Source organism: Pan paniscus, chromosome 3 (genome assembly GCF_029289425.2).
Source record: "Pan paniscus chromosome 3, NHGRI_mPanPan1-v2.0_pri, whole genome shotgun sequence".
Lineage (NCBI taxonomy): Eukaryota > Metazoa > Chordata > Mammalia > Primates > Hominidae > Pan > Pan paniscus.
In genome coordinates, this window is record NC_073252.2 from 25,227,466 (window position 1) to 25,247,108 (window position 19,643).

General features: G+C 44.2%; 1 long non-coding RNA gene across 1 annotated transcript; it reads left to right on the forward strand.

Moving 5' to 3' along the window:
* The first annotated feature begins 1,335 nt into the window (after nucleotides 1-1,335).
* LOC117979931 (uncharacterized) lies at nucleotides 1,336-17,181 on the forward strand. The gene is made up of 3 exons (XR_004671000.3): nucleotides 1,336-1,551; nucleotides 13,823-14,011; nucleotides 15,981-17,181. It is a non-coding gene; the product is annotated as an uncharacterized LOC117979931 (long non-coding RNA).
* Nucleotides 17,182-19,643: the final 2,462 nt, after the last annotated feature.

Here is a 19,643-nt window from a genome sequence, read left to right on the forward strand (position 1 = left end):
AGGAATTGCAGGGAACACTTTGAGAGAGTAGGGAAGTGAGACAGGGAACAAATGGAAGCCAGTAAAGGGTGAATTAATGAGGCCACCATGGGGGACATGGATTCAGTGTCTTGGGAAATACCTTGAGAAATACTGTGCAGCATATCTCCTTACTGTCCCTGTGTAATGAACCTGGGATATTTATTAACTAACTTTTATTCCTTAGTATTGAGGGTCAATCTTGGGGTGTTAACTTTCTGGTATTTCCAGCTTGGGTGTACACCACCAGGAACAGGGAATGCCCTCAGACAGAAAGATGCAGGCAATCTTTGAAGTATACAGGAAATGTCTGCAAGTGATCTTCAGGATAGGCTGCGGGGAAATGGTCAGAGCACAGACAGTGTCTGCTATACCTTAGAAGAAAGAGAGAAGACATGGAGAGAAGTGGGGTCCTTGGCAATAGTCCTGATCTACTGGATCAAGCCTTACTTGAAGCCTACCTCTAGATTTGTCATTACCTGCCCCTATAAATTCCATATGCTATTTAAACTGGTTTGAGTTTTCTGTTATTCACAATGTAATGATTTCTAACTCAGTCTTTTCCTAACCTGGTTCCTACAATTGAGCAGATTCCCTGTGGTTTCAAAATCAGGAAACAGGGCTGATGGGTAAGTCATGTCATCATTTCCTTCCTGAAACCAGAGTGCAACGGAAAGATAAGGAGGAGTTGCATGGGATGGTGGCCAAGTTCTCATTGTGACCCAGGGACCATTACAGTAAAAGGAACCTGCCTAGGGAACTTGCTCAGCTCTCTCTAAACACAGTCAGCTCCATGTTCCCAACTGAATGTCACGTCAATGCGTCGATGTTAATTCCGGTAAACTGAATCCACCCGAGAATCTTGTTGTGGAAGCAAAATCGGCTTAAAAGGCTTCTTTGATGCACAGGGAATTCTCACAAGCAATAAATTAAAAATAATCAAGGAGTTATTTTATATAATCTATATATAATATAAAGTAATTGTGTCCATAAATAACGAGGCAGTTAAACAGGAAAAGAAAGGATTTTTTCCTGACGTTCACATCGCTTCACAAGGTTTAGTGGATTCAGAAGGACATCTGGACTCCAGGAAAATTTAAGCGTAGCATTTGAGACTTCCCTAAGGCCCCCTTCTCTAGTACGCAATCGCGGATTCACCAGCTTGAGTCAGTTGGCCTCAGTTTTGCTTTTGGAGGTTTAAGTCGGGTGGTGGGAAGAGATACATTTCCATTCCTGATATGGCCACAAGAGGGAGCTCCCAATGGTCGGCTGCACCTGAAAGTCCTGTCCGTGAAAACTGACAAAGAAAACTTGATTTAAAAGGCGTCTTCTGATAAACCTCAGCATCTCCTTACTAACATACTAACAGCAATCACTGAACACTTTTCGTCTGTTCAACGCGTCCTCGCGGGATCTGAGAAGCATTGTCCTATTAAATCTCAGTCGTCTGATTTTCAGCATCAATTTATCTTGGGAGCTGCTCCTGCATTTTATAAGGTGAATTCTAGAGCAACGAGATTAAAGATTCAGAAAGTGAGTAAAGTTAACACTGAGCCCTTGGGCCTGGTAAATTGACAACGGAGCCAGAATAAGTATTTACCATTGTAAAGCTCTGATCCTCATGGCACAGTTGTTTCTGAAGAATGCTACCAGCACTTCCCTGCCCTGCATTTGTCTGGCTTTTTCCATTCATATTTGAATCGATTCTCTCTCTCTCTCTTTTTTTATTATTATTATCATTTTCCAGGGACTTTGGGTCATTATAAGATTGCAGGTAATGACAGACTGTAATTAAGCCTAAAACAGATTTTTCTTTTAGGAGACAGAAGAATCCACTCTAGCTGAGACTCCAGATTGCCTGGGCTGTAATTTACGGTGCTATCACAAAGGGGTCCTTTTTCCGCATGGTGCTCTGCGGTGATGAGCCAGAAGCTGAAGCTGAGGGGTGTGTGACTCTCCCACACACTCTCTGGAGTGAGCAGAATGGACGCTTAAATGGCTAAGTATAGCTTGAAACTGATTACAGGCCAGATCCCACTATTGTGCATCATCAGTTGTCATTGTTGAGACTGAAATTGCACTGGGATGTTTCTCTTTGTCACCGGCTCCAAGCTCATTTCTAGGACAGGAGTGAAACTGTATGGTGAGCCTCGGGCCCAAGCACAGGGAGAATTGTTCTTCTGGTGTGTCCCCCAAGGAAGGGCTTGGCAGGTCTTTGGCAGTGGAAGATGGGCTGGCTTCAGTCATGATACCTATAACATTGGTATTGCTAGGGCTTCTAGATTTATGGATAGTAAACTCTAATCTCTAGCAAAGAAGGTTGAAATTGTAGCTCTTCCTCAGTTGCTGTGTGAACTTAAGCAAGCAGCTTAACTTCTCTGGCCTTAGTTTTCTTATCTGTACAACAGAACTAATTATAGTTACTCTCTGATATGGTTTGGCTGTGTCCCCACTCAAATCTCATCTTGAATTGTAGCTCCTATGATTCTCACGTGTTGTGGGAGGGACCTGGTGGGAGGTAATTGAATCAGGGGAGCAGGTCTTTCGTGTGCTGTTCTCATGATAGCGGACAGGTCTCACAAGATCTGATGGTTTTATAAAGGGGAGTTTCCCAACACAAGTTCTCTTGTCTGCTGCCATATAAGACGTGCCTTTCACCTCCCACCATGATTGTGAGGCCTCTCCAGCCACATGGAATTGTGAGTCCATTAAACCTCTTTTTTTGTAAATTGCCCAGTCTTGGGTTTGTCTTTATCAGCAGTGTAAAAATGGACTAATACACTCTCCTATTCTCAAGGTAGATTTGCAGAGCAATGAAATGAGATATATGAAGACTCCAAGATATATATATATATATATATATATATATATATATATATATATATATTCACACACACACACATACACTCAGGCACTGCACACACACATGCACAAACATAATAGGCATAGAAGTTATAGAAACTACCCATATGTATTATTATGGGTGTGTGTGTGTGTGTGTGGTTTCTTGGTAAAAGCACTGGGGTAAGATTATGGAGGGTTCATATGCTAGAAGATGAAGTCTGGACCTGACTGCATAGTAATGATAATAATAATAATCTTGCATTCAGGGCTTATTGTGAGCCAGGCACTGTTCTAAGCTCTTTGCATGTATGAAAGCAGCGGTTTTCAATAGAAGCATTATCAGCATTCAGGCAGAACAATTCTTCATTGTCAATGGGACTGTCCTAAGCCTTGTGTGATTACCAAAGGTCTCTCAAGACCCTCATCATCTCTGCTAATGAAAGGCAGCCCAACTCCCCTGCACTTTTAAAAACACCCAGCTGAGAACCAATTGCCTAAGTATAGATATGTACTCTCCAATATGGAAGCTACTGGCCACGGGTGGCTATGAATGGCTTGAAATGAAGTTAGTCTGAATTGGAGTGTGCTGCAAGTGGAAAAAAAACAAACACTGGATTTTGAAGATTTGGCATGAAAAAAATCGTATTAATATTTTAAAAGATTGATTACATGATGAGATGATAATATTTTGGATAGATTAGAGTAAATGAGATATTTAAATTCATTTCACCTGATTCTTGTTGCTTTTTTCTTTTTTTTTTTTTTGAGAGGGAGTCTTACTCTGTTGCCCAGGCTGGAGGGCAGTGGCGTGATCTCGGCTCACTGCAACCTCTGCCTCCCAGGTTCAAGCGATTCTCCTGCCTCAGCCTCCTGAGAGCTGGGATTACAGGCACCTGCCATCATGCCTGGCTAATTTTTGTATTTTTGTAGAGATGGGGTTTCCCCATGTTGGCCAGGCTGGTCTTGAACTCCTGACCTCAGGTGATCCACCTGCCTTGGCCTCCCAAAGTGCTGGGATTACAGGCGTGAGCCACTGCACCCTGCCTCTTGTTGCTTTTTTGATGTGGCTACTAGAGAATGTTAAAGGACAGCCAGAGCTTGCATTTGTGGTTTGTGTTCTATTTTTATTAGACAGTGCTGGAATGGACAGTGGGATGCTGGCAAGGGCTTTTGAGCCAAAATGGTGTCAGAGTGACTGTGGGGGACACTGCTCGGCCAGCCCAGCCAATATTCGTTTCTGTTTCTTCCATACTAGCAAAATCCTGATTGTATTTGTGATAGTCTTGTGTTCAAATACTCTGCTCCTTAGATCCCATGTAACCTAGTTTTTGTCAAAAAGCATAAATGGAAGTCAGCTGGGTGGGCCATCTGGGGAAGCTGTTGTTAACATGAGACAAAGACTTGGCTGACATGTGCCTTTTGCCATTTGCCCTTCCCTCCTTTTGCTGCTTGGAAAGCAGACACAATGTCTGAAGGTAGAGCAGCCTCTTTGGGACCATGAGGTTGACAGTCATATTATAGGAATAGTGAAAGGAGGGAGGAGTCTAGTTCCTTAAGTAGGACTCTTCATTATGTGAGCAGAATAAACACCTCGTTTGGTTAGGCCATGGTAGTCGGATTTCTGTTACAAGAGTTGAACATGAGCCTCACTGATCATTATGGTTTCATTTTGAAGTCAATGCACTGGATGTTTTTGCTTTTCAGTCTGTCTCAAGCATTTGAGCATCTTAGCTAAGTTTGGGGAAATTCTGACGTTAAGAGTTGGGCCTCCACATGGCAGAACTCAGAAACCACCAATGGCCAAGTCCCTCATGGCATGAGGCTCTGCCAGTCAGTGTTCGATTCCGAGAAACTGGAGAAGAGGATCTAGTGTTTAGCCCCAATAGCCTTTTAATAAACTCCTTGTCTGCTTAGCCAGCCCAAGCCAGCATCAATTGCCTGCAACCTAGAGCACTAATGGCTGCAGCTGGGAGTTAGTAAAGGCCCTGCTCCTCAACAGTGTCTTATTAAAATCTTATTCCCCAGGAAAAGACACATGAATCCTTAACTTCTCAGCAGGAGACACTGCTCTGAGATCAGGCACTTCCTTACGTTGGAAGGGCATTGTAATCTATGCCATTGGCAAAATGCAAGACAACTCTTATTATCCCCACTTACCTCTGTCTCTGGAGGCTGCTGCAGTGCTGGGTTTACAGGGTGTATTGACAATCACTTTTTGAATTCAAGTTGCTTGCGAGGAATCTGGGTAGACCAAACCTGGGTAGGGAAACACAACGAGTGAGGAGTTGCTGGAATGCCAGTCATCTGCCTCTGGATGGAGTGTACTTCCCAGCACACCCCTCTGCTTCAGCCCAAGAATGTTTATGTAGAAGTGAGACTACCTGGATTCAAATCGTGGCACTAATACTTAACCGCTGTGTGTGATCTTAGGGAGGTTACTTAAGGTCTCTGAGCTTTGGTTTCCTCCTCTCCAGGGTTAAAGAGTCTGTGAACTGTGCAGACACTTAGGGTCTCCTCCACTTGGCAATGTTCCCTACTTAGTTTCATGCTTTGCTGCTACCATCTTAAAATTCGTAATAATTTTTAACAAGGAGCCCTGCATTTTCATTTTGTCCCAGGACATGTAAGTTATGTAGCCAGTCTTGCTTCTCTATAAATTGAGAATACTATTTATCACAAATATTTGCAGTGAGAAGTAAATGAGAAAATGTCTTTTATGTGCTTTGCCAAGTGTCTGAAACTAGTATGTTTTCAGTGAATGATGGCTGTTCCATGTCAGCGCAGCTAATTTTCTCACAGCATCCTCCCTGGCAGGCTAAGCTCCCTGCACCCCCTTTACTAACCTCCATGTACTCAGGGCCCATGTGAGGACAAATTGGACACCCGCTGCAGCATCAGGAAGTGGGAGACCTTAAGGAGCCAAGAATTCCCAGAAGTGAGATTTTTGTTTCAGTTCTTTCCAAATATAAAGGCATTTGAACTTCCCCTGTAACTTTGATGCTGCAGATGGAATTTCCTAAAGGATTCTAAGGTGAGAAATCCAGGTCATGTGATTAGCCAGAAACGCCACAGGCTCATAGCAGAAGCTCCCAGACGGTTCCTTCTAAAGCACTGACACTTGTCTGCACTGTGAGGTTTGGGGATTAGACAGACCTTTCCTGAATACTCCTTAAAATCTTCTGGGCCTCACCTCTTATTCCAGCCACTACTGCAGTGACCAGTTCCAGGCTGACTTTGACCAGCTTTGTGCAGGTGCAACTGGATATATTTACTGGGATTCACCATACACCTCTGTCCTCCTGTCTTGGGTGAACATGCATCCTGATGCTGTCATATGGGGCACCCCTAGAGCCTGCCTAACCCAGAAAAGGGGGAGAGTAAATGCCTGCAAGGCCACCCCTGGCCAATGGGGGCTGAACACTAATGGATAAATGCTTCCCTTTTCATCCCCTTGCCTGAAGCTCCGAAATACATCAAATACAGCCACTTAGAAGGTCCCAGTGGGATGCTGAGGCAGCAGCCCCTGTAGCACAGGCCAACTTGTTCCTCCTCCTGTTTCTCACTCCAGCTCCCGTGGATCCTCCTCTCCAATAGTCAACCCCATGCAACAAAGCCTTTGCATAAGGCCCTGCTTTCCTGGGATCCCAGGCTAAGATGACCCCCTAATCTTCTGAAATGAAATACATTTACAATATGACATAACCTACCTCCACACAATGTAATGCCATAATTGAATTTTGATAGATAAATGAAAAGGAAATAATCTTAAAAATAATTAAAACGTCCCAGCAGAACTCTACCAGAAAACCAAGGGAGCAGTCAAAGACACTGACCCCTTTGCATGGAATCCCTATGAAAGTGACTTCGTGGCAAGAACCCTAGAAGGAGGGTCAGAGGACCTGGTTGGAGTAACCAGCTCTACCATTAGCCTCCTGTATCATTTGAGTCCTTTTTTTCTAGGCATCCATTTTCTCAAGGATGGTGTGGCATTGAACTGTATGCTCTGTAAGGACCCTTCCAGATTGATTTCTATATGATTTTCTGATCTTCTGACCTTTTCAGGACACTTGTTATCTTGTTCTGGCCTCCCTCCAGCTGTTAGCCTGGTCACCAACAGCTGAAATACTAAAGTTTTTATTGAGGATCCACACCTGCCAGGTGATGAAAAAAGAGGCAGAATTCTCCATTGTAGAGTTTACATTTTGGGAGGTGGTGGTGATGGGGAACAGACAGTAAGCAAACAAGCAACTAAACATATAGTATGCCAGGAAGTGGTAAGAGCAATGGAGAAAAATAAGTAAGGGGTTAGGGAATATGGGTGGTAGGAGGCAGGAGAGGCTGCTAAGTAAATTCCCTATGATGCTCATCCCATAGAGTTATCAATACAAGGAGTGATGTCCCATTTGGAATGCCTGCTGTTCTGGTTACTATTGCTGCATAATGAATGACCCCCAAAAGCAGTGGCTTAAAACCATAGTTATTTCATTAGCTCTCATTGTTTCTATTGGCCAGGAATTTGGGAAGACCTTGACAGGTTGGCTTTAAGTCTCTCAGGCACCATGGTCAGACCATAGCTGGAGCAGTAGAGGCTGCCCAGGAATCTCCCTCTCTCTTCATTTAGTCTCAGGGCCCCTCCTTGAGGTCTCTGTATGGGCTACCTTGGGCTTCCTCACATCATAGAGGCCTCAGGACAGTAAGACCACTGACATGGGTAGCACAGAGCTCCAGGCAAGTGCTCCAGGAAAGAAAACTGAGGTTGCAACACCTTTTGTGGTAGACACTCCCCAGGGAGGCCCCCATGATTTCTCCCCCTTAGTGTCTGCACTCTATATAACTGCCTCACCTTGAGGTTGGCAGGAACTGTGACTTGATTCTAACCAATCAAATATGACAAGAGAATGAGATGTCACACTTGTGATTATGTGTATGTGATATGGCAGTGGTTTAAGGGGATCACAGGTGTAATTAAGGCCCCTAATCAGTTAATGTGAGTTAATCAAAAGGGAGATAATCCTGAACGGGCCTGAGCTAATCATATGGCCTCAAAAGAAGATCTAGATCGTCCCTGTAGTGAAAGAATCCAAGCAGCAGAAATTCAATCTCTCTCTCTCTCTCTCTCTCTCTCTATTGCTTGCTATTATGGGCTGGATTGCTCCCCCACCACCACCAAATTCATATGTTGAAGACCTAACCTCCAGTACCTCAGAATATGACTGTGTTTGGAGATAGGACTTTAAAAGTGGTGATTATGTTAAAAGGAGACTGTCAGAGTGGATTTTAATCCAATCTGATTGGTGTCCTTATAACAAAGAAGAGGGAGAGACACCAGAGATGTGTGCACACAGAGGAAAGACCATGTGAGGACATATCGAGAAAACACCCATCTGTAAGCCAGGGAGACAGGCTTACAAAAGAACTGAATCTGCCAACACTTTGATATCAGACTTCCAGCCTCTGGAACTGTGAGAAAATAAATGTCTGTTGTTTAAGCCACCCCAAAACTGTGATATTTTGTTATGGAAGCCCTAGAAAAATAATACACTTGTCTTGAAGAAATCAGCTGCCACAAATTCCACAGTCATAAGGAAATAAATTCTGGCCAAAACCTGAGGGAACATGAAAATGGCTTCTTCCCTAGTTGAGCCTTCAGATAAGAACACAGCCCAGACCACACCTGGATTCTGTCCTTGGCAAATCCTGAGCAGAGAATGCAGCTAAGCTATACCCAGATTTCTGACCCACAGAGAGTGTGATATACTAATGTTTTGGTGAGCCACTAAGTTTGTGGTCATTTGTCATGCCACAAAAAGACCTAATTCATCTGTAATAACCCAGCTTAGGAAGTCATAGCACCACTTTTGTTGCATCTTATTGGTTACAAATGAGCCACAAGCCCACCCAGATTTAAGCACTGGGATGGGAGGTGTTGCTGGGGCCAAATTTGGAAAATACAGCCTGTGACACCTGCATAATTGAATTTTAATTTGTAGCTCATATTTGAAACTGCAGCTGGCTTTCTGCATCTACATCAGCTTAATCAACTTGGCATGTTTCCTCCAACTGGTCTTCACATGGGCTTCAGAACCTCTCTGAAGGATGTCTGCCTCTGCCTGTCCCTTTGAGGAGCCCCCAAAGTGCACAATACCAGCACAGAATGTAAAACAGGCTTTTTCTAACATTCCCTCCTTGTTTGATGACTGTTCATTCAGGCATTTTTACATGATGCCTTAATAGATAGAAACATTTATTTATTTGTATAGATTTTTCTTCACCCCACCTTTGCACCTGCTGGCTGTTTCCAGGTTCCAACCTGGGAAAGCATAAGCATGACTAGCCAACTGAAAGTGTGTATCTCAGCACCTTGTGAAGTAGGCCCTGAAACAGGGGCATTCAGCCACTTCTCAGGGCTGTACCTGCACTTAGAAGCCCCTAGACTGGACCTGCAGTATTCCTGGGGGTAATAGAAAAACCAGAGTTCAGAGTCCTGTCCCCAGGCTAGAAAGCCAGAAGCACCCTTGGCTCTCCATACTTCATAACACTGGCTCATGTGCCCTCAGCTAGGAAGGACCTTGGAGAACATTTAGGCCAGACATCTGCTACTCAGTTCCCTTCTACAACATCCCCACCTAGTGGATCTGCCAGAATGCTTCTCCAGTGGGGATAATCATTCCCAGTTGCCCCAGGGAAGAAAAGGGCAAGTTCTACCCAGAAGAAAGAGGCCATTAACCAGCTGGAGTCTCTAGGCTGCCTTCCTTGACCTCTTTAACAAGACAATGGTCTTGATAGCTGGGCACTGTCAACAGAGGATTTTCTAAACTCCCTTCCTCTCATTACTACATTAGAGCCTGGCTGCCTAGATCGTAGAGTTTTACTATGAGACAGAGGAGAAAGAAGCCATGGTATGATGACAAGGAAATGAGAAGTCTATTCCTTCTAGTCCAAGAGATTGTGAGAGGAAGAGGAGCCAGGCTGAGAAAGCAGAGAAAGAATGGCCAAGGCTCTGGATGTGGGGGGGTGTGTTCCAGAGGGAAGGGGAGGGCCAGAAACTCTGAAGAGCCAGAGACATGCTTCCCTGTGAGTCCCAGATGGATGTGCAGAATGCCCAGGAGAAGCCCACCAAGCAGCCCCTTTCAACATGACACAATGTAGGGGCAATGACTATGGCAGACACAGCACTTTTGGCTGCATAGGATCTCATTTACATGCCCCGCTGAGGAGACCTGGAGGGGCTGAAAGGGTTGGCAGAGCGTCCTGCCAGGGGACAGAGTCCACTCAGTCATTTCCTACGACGAGAGCAAATGGCCTAGATCCAGTGATGGGTCCTGGCCAACAACAATGATATTGACCCGTATTGAACACTTATTAAATGTCAGGCTTGTCTAAGTGCTTTCCATTTATTATCTCATATTTAATTTTTGAATTAGCCTTGGGAGGTAAGCACTATTATGATCCCCACTTTTCAGATGAGAAGTTCCTGGCCAAAGTTACTCAGCAAGATTAGATAGGATCAACCAGACCTCAGTGGTCCTGAGTTCGGAGACCAAACCCGAACAGGGCAGAAGACAGAGTGTGTCCAGAAGATACTATACTCACGTAAAAACCCTTCCCCATCCCACCCTATCCCCACTGCCACAAGGACCTTAAAAGTTCTCTTGCAAGAGAAGCTGAAGGTGGTGGAAATCTGAAAAACTGACTATTTAACTCAAAACAGCCTGAATGGTCTAACAGGACTACTGAAATTGTTAGATTAGATTGACATTACTGGGTTGGTCTGTGCCTGGTTTACTTACTATCCAGTGCTAGGGGGTCCAGAAAAAAATTAGGTCAGTTAGACAAAAAAATACAGAAGCTTACTTTTTTGCATGTTTGAGTGGAGTGTGAGTAAATGTATGGCTTGACTTCATTTCCTAGTCTGGTATATCTAAGACACTATTTGCTCTGAATAGGAAAGTCTGACAGTTCTGGGTTTGAACCCAGCTGAGCTACTCACTTGCTGTTTGACTCTTGCTTACTTAGCCTTTGAGGGCTTCATTTTCTTCACATGAAAAATAATAATAACAGATTTATACGTTTAGAAGAGAAGCCAGCAAATATTTTCTATGAAAAGCTAGAGAATAAATATTTTAGGCCTTGGAGTCTTAGAATCTCTATTGTACCTGCTCAACTCTGCCACTGAAGCACAAAAGCAGCCACAGATGATAGATAAGTGGATGTGCAATACTGAATTCCAATAAAACTTTATTTACAAAGCATACGGAGAGACAGATTTGGCTCAAGAGCCTTTGTTTGCCATCCTTTGGGTTGAATATAGACTACACAATGACAAAGAGATCCCAAAATATATTGCCTTAAATAAGACAGAAGTGGCCAGGTGTGGTGGCTTACACCTGTAATCCCAGCACTTTGGGAGGCCAAGTCAGATGGATCATGAAGTCAAAAGATGGAGACCATCCTGGTCAACATGGTGAAACCCCATCTCTACTAAAAATAAAAAAATTAGCTGGGCGTGGTGGCATGTGCCTGCAGTCCCAGCTATTTGGGAGGCTGAAGCAGGAGAATCACTTGAACCCAGGAGGCAGAGGTTGCAGCGAGCCAAGATATTGCACCACTGCACTCCAGCATGGGTGACACAGCAAGACTCCATCTCAAAAAAAGACAGACATATATTTCTCTCTCCTGTTAACAGTCTAAAGGTGACCATCCGGATTGGTGGGGCAGCTCTGCTCCATGTGGTCATTCGGGATCCAGGTTCTTTCTGTCTTTTGCTCTTCTATGCCTAAGGAACATTCGAGGAATAGCAAGGACAAGTCTGGAGTGGCTAGAGCCAAGCAAGCAGAGGAAATAGTTTAGGAGATGAGGTCAGAGAGGATGTGTGTGTGTGTGTGTGTGTGTGTGTGTGTGTGTGTGTTGTGTCAGAGAAACAAAGACAGAAAGAGTAGTTTACGTTCTTGTAAGCTATTGTAGAAATTTGGCTCTTGCTCTGTGAATGATGGGAAGCCCTGACTTTTCCTGAACCACCTGATCTGACTTACACTTTAACAGGATGCCTCCAGCCACTAAGTGGAAAACAGACAAGGAGGAGTCAGGGAGGCAGCAGGGGGCCTAGTGTGGCGGCCACAACAATAATCAAGGTGGGAAACCATGGTGACTTGGGCCAGAGTGGATGTGGTCAGACTCTAGATATATCTTTAAATGCAAATACATTTTAAATTTTTTTGCTGAGAAAGTTTATGACTTTGTTTGGCTTATCAAAAGTTGACCCTTTAAAAACTTACAGATCACTATATAGGCCAGTCACATTTAGATATGACCAAAGGCTTTGAGGAACCACTTAATGTCTTAGTATCACAGTAAATAGCTTCACATGAGAAGGAACTGTGTCCTTTTTGTTAAACACTGAATACTCACTGCTTGGCACAGTGCATAACATATAGCTGGGCACCACCACACCCAGCTAATTTTTGTATTTTTAGTAGAGACAGGGTTTCACCATGTTGACAAGGATAGACTCCATCTCTTGACCGCGTGATCCGCCCGCCTCAGCCTCACAAAGTGCTGGGATTACAGGCATAAGTGCAGGAAAGTGCAGGTATAGCAATGAACACAGAGTCTGCCATAAACTCAACCTTTGTGTCACCTTCATAAGGTGCACAGCTCTCACGTTACCGTTTCTACTGTGTAGAGAACAGGAGCCCCAAGGGGAGATGGAGGTGTTCAAACGCGCTAGCCCATCCCCATTCAAGAAGCCACAGCCTCACAGGTCTCCTAGTTGTGCTTCTGTAAATCACAAGGTCATGGGCTTTTATAATCTTGATTACTTGAGACTCAGAAGATTCAAGCTGCAGATTCCAAGGTGGTACCATGTTCATCATCTTCCACTGTGAAAACAAAGCACACACAGGAAAGTGCTAGCTCTCCCTCCCTTAGGCAAGACACGTCATCTCTGGGTCTCCACTTCCTACCTAGAACACAAGGGGGTTGGAGTAAGAGACTCCAAAGGATTTCAAGCCCCCTAAACTATTCCCAGACTCAGGCCTTGTCCCACCGCCCCCCACCATGTCCTAAGCTCCAGAGAGGGTGGCTGGCTGGTGGCACACAAGAGGGCTCCACATCAGTGACTACTGGCTACTCACGGGTAAGTGGGTGGTCAGCAGAAAAGGCTGGGCTTAGAGCCAGGTGCGGTGGCTCACACCTGTAATCCCAGCACTTTGGGGGGCTGAGGCGGGTAGATTGCCTGAGGTCAGGAGTTTGAGACCAGCCTGGCCAACATAGTGAAACCCCATCTCTACCAAAAATAAAAAAAAATAAAAAAATAAAAAAAATAATAGCTGGAGAATCGCTTGAACTCGGGAGGCGGAGGTTGCAGTGAGCCGAGATCGTGCCATTGCACTCCAGCCTGGGCAACAAGAGCGAAACTCTGTCTCAAAAAGAAAAGAAAAAGGCTGGGATTAGACAGCCCTTCATGAAGAATGGCCTATCCAGCTTCTCATATGACCCACGCAGCAAAATAGACCCCCTCACCCTCTTGTGTCCCCTCACCCCTCACCCCACTGCCACATCCACATGCTCTCCTTGGAATGGGATTACAGAACAAAACATGGGCTCTAGAGTCAAACACATCTGGATCAGCACTTGGCACTTACAATGCTGAGGCTTTTTGCATATTTATGGCTTAAAAATGGAGGGTAGCCCAGTGGATAAGGGCACAGCTTCTGGTGCCAGAGTTTCCTGGGTTTAAACCCAAGCTCCTCTTCCTGCTGGCTGTGTGACTCCAGACAAGTTCCTTAACTTCTCTGTGCCTCTGTTGATTCATTTGTAAAATGGGGATAATGATTGGACCTGCCTCACAGAATTTGTGAGGACCAACCGAGATAATAGCTATAAAGCCTTTAGAATAGCACCTGGCACTGGGCTAGGGCTAAAGAAGGGTTAGATATGATTATTGTTTTCTCCGTTTCAGGTCTTATTGGCTGTGCAAACTTGAGGGAGTTGCCTAACCACTCTGGGCCCTGTTTTCCTGGCTTTGCCACTCTTCAGCTGTGTGACCCGGGGAAGCTCTCAACCTCTTTGTGCCTCCATTTCCACATCTGTAAAATGGGGATATGAAAGTGGCTGCTTTGTGAAGAGTCCTGAGAATAAATGAGTTAAGGTATGTAACACTCTGCCTGGTGCCTGGTACCCTGCAAATGTCAACCAGTCATTTAATCAGCATCTTTTTGGAAAATATTAATTGAGGTACACTTTGGGACTAGGCATGCTGGGAAAACAGTGGTGACCCCCGCAGACACAGCCTCTGGAATGAGAGCTTCCTCCTGCCTTGCCTCCCACCCCAACCCATGACTTTAATGGTCATAGAAAATTTCATGTTAATTTCACATCTTTAATTTTCTCACAGCTCAGCTAGCGTTTGTTTGAACTCACTTATTTTTCCTTTACAAATGTCCATTTTTTTTCCATCCTCTGGGCCAGCATGACTATAAATCATTGTCTATGATTCCATGCTTAGAAAGAGCCAGGCTAGAACCTACCATCGGAGGGTTTTACTGGGTTATTTATTGCGACAGAAAATGCAAATGCATTGGCAGTAAACATAAGGAAGAAAAAGCTACTTCAGCAATATGTGCAGAACGTAAATGCAGATGGAAATGGGGGGTTGGAATGTCATTTTTAGTAAGTAGAGCAGATACTCCACTTTGCTGAAAATATGAAATACCAGAAAATTCTCCTGACTTTCTATGTTAATGAAAGAAATGTAAAGTTGACCTGCTTCCTTTTTCAGGACCCCAGAATGACATTATATTTCGCTATAGTTAGTGCTATTCAATGTGAAAAGCTGACAAAATAGCAAATAAAAAACCTAAAAGGGAGTGTGCGGAGAACAGAGCTTTGCTGAACAACATCAAGTCCTTTCTCATCACCTGCACTGCAGAAAGATCCTCTCTTGGTGCTGCCAAATTTCCTTTTTCTGGTCTGTTTCATACCAGAAAGATCTTTTCCAAGTGGTTAAAAATATATTGTCCTGGTCTCTGTGCATAACTTGCAGACAGAGTTAGGGAACAGGGAGCCCGAGCTCCCCAGATCCACTCAAGGATAAGAAGCGTTGCCTTGTCCTGAATAGTTGACATTAGAGAAAAGGCTTGATTCCTACTCCTGATGTTTCCTTCCCTGTAGAGGGAGTCCGGGAGCACAGTACTCCTGGCACAAGTCTGCAGGCCTCACTCTCCAGTCCCAGTGAGGTGCTATAGGTGCAATGAGGTGAATTAGGACCAGAAACTGAACACGCTAAAACCAATCTCACCCTCTCCCTCTGGTCTGCCTGCCAAGTGCAAATGTTCATCTGCTCCTCCACACTGCAAATATGTGACCAGGTATGTCGAAATGTGTGTTTCAGGGGTCGGTGTTAGGAAACCCATCTACATGCAGATAATAAGCTGTGGTCTCCAATGTAACACTTATCAGTCATAAAGGGTGCTATTCTGGCATATTCCCTACTTCTCAAGGGCTGCAGTACTCAGGCAGAGAATCGGGACTTGTGACAGGGCCATCCCAAACCCCAAGAGGTGACAAAGATGTCTCTGAGATATCATGGATAGTCTTCAGAGCATCGTCATCTCCCTCGGGATCAGCCACAACCCACCAAACGCAGCCTAGGAGACCTTATTGTCACTAAGAAGTCTTCTCGGCCATGGTTAAGGAAGTTAAAGTGACTACATTCCTCTTCAACATTCAATTCCCAGTCAAGACTCTGCTGAAATGCCTTCAAGAAATCTCCCTTGATTTTTTAGCTAAATTGATCGTTTCTTCTTTTTAATTTCAATACAACTGTTTACTCACCTGGGTGCACAAATTATTTGTGGAAATGACTTCTCTCCCTTAAACAGTATGTGTGTTGTGGAAATGACGTCTCTCTCTTAAACAGTGTGTATGTGTGTGTGGTGACACGTCATAGTGTGGTATGTGGATGTGTTGGTTCTTTCTTAAATTAATAGACCCATTTGGCAGCAACCTCATTCCTATAAGCCAATAAAAATGGTGGTGTGTTAGTTACTCATTACTGCAAAACAAATTACTCCAAAACACAGCAGCTTAAAACAACAAATGCTTATTGTCTCACATAGTTTCCACGGATCAGGAATCCAGGAGTGGTGTAAGTTTCTCAGGAAGTTGCAGTCAAGACATTGGCCAGGTCTGTGATCATCCGAAGGCTTGACTGGGGCCGACAGATCCACCTCCAAGTTGGTTCACTCCCATGGTGCAGACTGCTGGCAGAAGAACTCAATGTCTCCCACGTGGGTCTCTCAACAGGCTGCTTGAGTATGTTCACAGCATGGTGGCTGGCCTCCCTCCAAGTGAGCAGTCCAAGACCTATTCTGGGACGTCATACACCAACACTTTTGCCACATTCTACTCCTTAGAAGCAAGTCCCTAAGCAAAGCTCATACTCCAGGGGAGGGAAACCAGTCTCCACCTCTTGAAGGGAGGGGCACCAAATAATTTGCAAGTATATTTCAAAACCACTGCAGGTCACATGGTGCAGAAAGACAGAAGCAGAGCAGAAGAATATTAAAACCTATTGAATTTACAATAGCAAGAATAAAATACATGAATGTTGGAACATTTAGAGCTCCTTTCTCTCTATTGTCTGCCCAGGAAAACTGGTATGGATAAATGTGGAAGAGAGCTGGCCAGTGGATGAAATGGTGATGTAAAGGTGAGCTTTGTGGAAGAGTGGAGAAAAGAGATTGGCACTGAAGTGGGCAGTGAAAGAGCAAGAGGCTTGTGGGAGACTTGATTTCAGAGGCAGCGTTTGGATGGTTATGAACAGGCTTTCCTCTTCTTTCAGGGGTACCGTAAAGATCAGAATTAATAGTATGACTGTTTGGAGGCTGTTTCATTAAGTATTACACTGTGGAGAGACTGGATCACATGGGTCATATTATTTATTCAGGTTACATTCACACTCCCTGTGAATTCCCACCCTATGCAAACTGGCAAGAAAACGCTATTTTAAAAGATTCTTGAACGCTTTTGTATCTTTCTTAAGACTTTTGTATACAGCACTGTTCACATAGTAGGTAGTCAAAATTAGTGAGAAAGACTCAAGCAAAAAGTTTATTTAGATTTCCATATGATTTATAAGCCAAGACGCTATAATCCAAAGAGGCAGGAAAATGATGTAAACTAGAAATAAAAATATTTGTAAGTGACAATGTGTCCAGAATTCTTTGACAGGTTAAGAGAAATAAAAGCAGGAGACGAGGAGAGAGTCACACCACGGTGAGCAGAGAGTTGAGCTGGGGCCCGGGACAAGCATCAAAAGTGTCACTTCCTCTGAGGTCCCAACCCTACTTCCATAGGCTCTGCAGCCCACACCACCTTGGAACCAAACAGGGAGGTGGCAGAACTGATGGGCTGGCCGCACCACCTTAAATCTCTTAGCTCCAAAACTGGAGGTGCTCATCAGGACCCTGCATCATTTCTGCGGGTGATGGATGGTGTGAGGTAAGGCACAGAGATCTAGACTTATTTCTCCTTCCATAACAATTGTTTCTTGGAAGAGGAAGAAAACTTAGCTGGATTTTATCTCTTTGTGTGGATTTCTGGGGTAGACAACCAGAGGTGTGTGCAGGAGCATGCTCTTTGGGGCCCACATAGAGATTCCAGCAGGTGCTGGAGATTCTGGGGTAGCCTTTCCATGACTGCTGGCCTCTTTTCCCCTGTGTTGCTTTGGTTTGCTGTCTGGCTAAAGGCAGGAGTGGGAGAAACTCACATTCCACAAGAGGCTGCCTGGAGCAGAGGCCAAGAGGGTAAGGTTTGTCCAAGGCCTTCCATCTCAGCTTTGCTGCCAATTTGTCAGAAAAAAAAATCATTTGTGCCAATTAGACCCTGGTTAGGAAAGTGTTGTCCTGTCTGGGAAGCAGGTACAGAAGCCAGTTGCAAGGACAGGAGATCAATGAAAGTGACACATTACTTATGCCTCCAATTCTTCTCAGCCTTCAATTTAGTCTCTGAGACACAGAGAAAATAAGTGTACTTGCCTTGCTAATGGGTACATGGTTGGCTCTGGGCAATTTATATAGAGCACTTTAGTTCCAAGATGAAATGCACTGAGATATTAGGATTAGTCTCTGTTTTAATGAGTTTCTGACTTGCAGGTTTGAAAAAATTTAGTTCTTTTCTGTATTTCTCTACAAACACAAAACAATGATTTAATGGTAAAACAACAATGAAAAGAAACTAGGCCATTCTCTCCAAAATGATTAAAAGGGTACTTCTCCTGACCTGACCTAACCTTTCCTCATATGAATTTATTATCTGTATTCACACTCATATTCCACTGGAATGCCTTGGGTCCAGGTGGATGGTTGCTTATGGTTAGTATCGATTCTGAGCAGGTAGGCATTCATACTGTTTGGTTGACGCCTGTGGTGAACAGACCTTAAGGTGACTTCTTGCACCCCTGAGTCATTTTCTTGTATAATCTCCTCTCTTTGAGGACACAAACTGTGACCTGCTTCAAACCAGTGGAATAGAGACAAGGTGATGAGATCTTTGGTTATTGCACCTAACTGCTTCATTCATTGCACAATTAGTCACACACTGTTTTGTGACGCAGAACATTTTTTTTTAAGAGATGGGAGTCTCACTCTGACACCCAGGTTGGAGTGCAGTGACATGATCAGAGCTCACTGCAGCCTCAAACTCCTGGGCTCAAGGGATCCTCCTGCCTCAGCCTCCTGAGTAGCTGGGACTAGAGGTGCGTGCCACCACACCCAGCTATTTTTTATTTTTTGTAGAAACGGAGTCTCACTTTGTGGCCCAAGCTGGTCTCCAACTCCTGGGCTCAAGCAGTCCTCCCACCTTGGCTTATCAAATTGCTGGGATCACAGGTTTGAGCCACCGTGCTTGGACTGCGATGCAAAATTTTATCTAAACCTTGTATTGTTGACTATAGCATCATGCACTTACTATTTTCCGTCTTAACTAGATTTTAAGTCTCTTGAGGGCAAGAACTCTGTTCTTGAAGATTTTCAGAAGCCCGATAGCATACGGAAGTACTTGACACACAGTAAGTACACAGTCATATGTGATTTGGTTTCTGAGCTTTCATTTGTCAAACTAAACCAGATGGGTCTTAGATGAAGATATACGTGGCAAACACTGCATGCCTACTGTGGGCCAGGTTAGCTCCCAGACATGCAGAGAACAAGACAAAAGCTCTGTCCTCAGGAGTTCATGATGGTTCAACCCAATCAACGAAGTCTTGCAATCTCACTTCCTCCTTACCTTGTAGAATTGGAAGATATCCAAAGATTCCTAGAGTTCTTTGTCAATCTGTCAGGATTATAATTCCACAGATCAGGCAGAGTGTAACCATGAAGCTCTTCAGTGAATTTTTAGTGACTTTTGGGTGATTTTTTAGTTTCCAAGTAGAAGAAGCAAAAGACCCTTGTGGTGGTTACCTTCCATCTAAACAGAGAGTGAGCTACAAAGATACTGCTGTCCCTCAGTGGCCCATGGGTGTCCCTGCAAATCTGTGACTCAAGTGGCCATATTCATATTAAGCAGACCAGAGATCAAAACCATATTAGGCATGAACCACTTTTTATTCATAGGCTTACCGAATATATTGAATTAAGAGGCATATAGTTTGTATACCCTATTTACCAAAAAGAGCTAAATATGTATACAGCCTAAAATACATCCACTGTAGTCTGCATACTGTAAAACTTGCTTCTTTACACATAGAAACTATTCTTATTTTACCTAGGTTATGCACT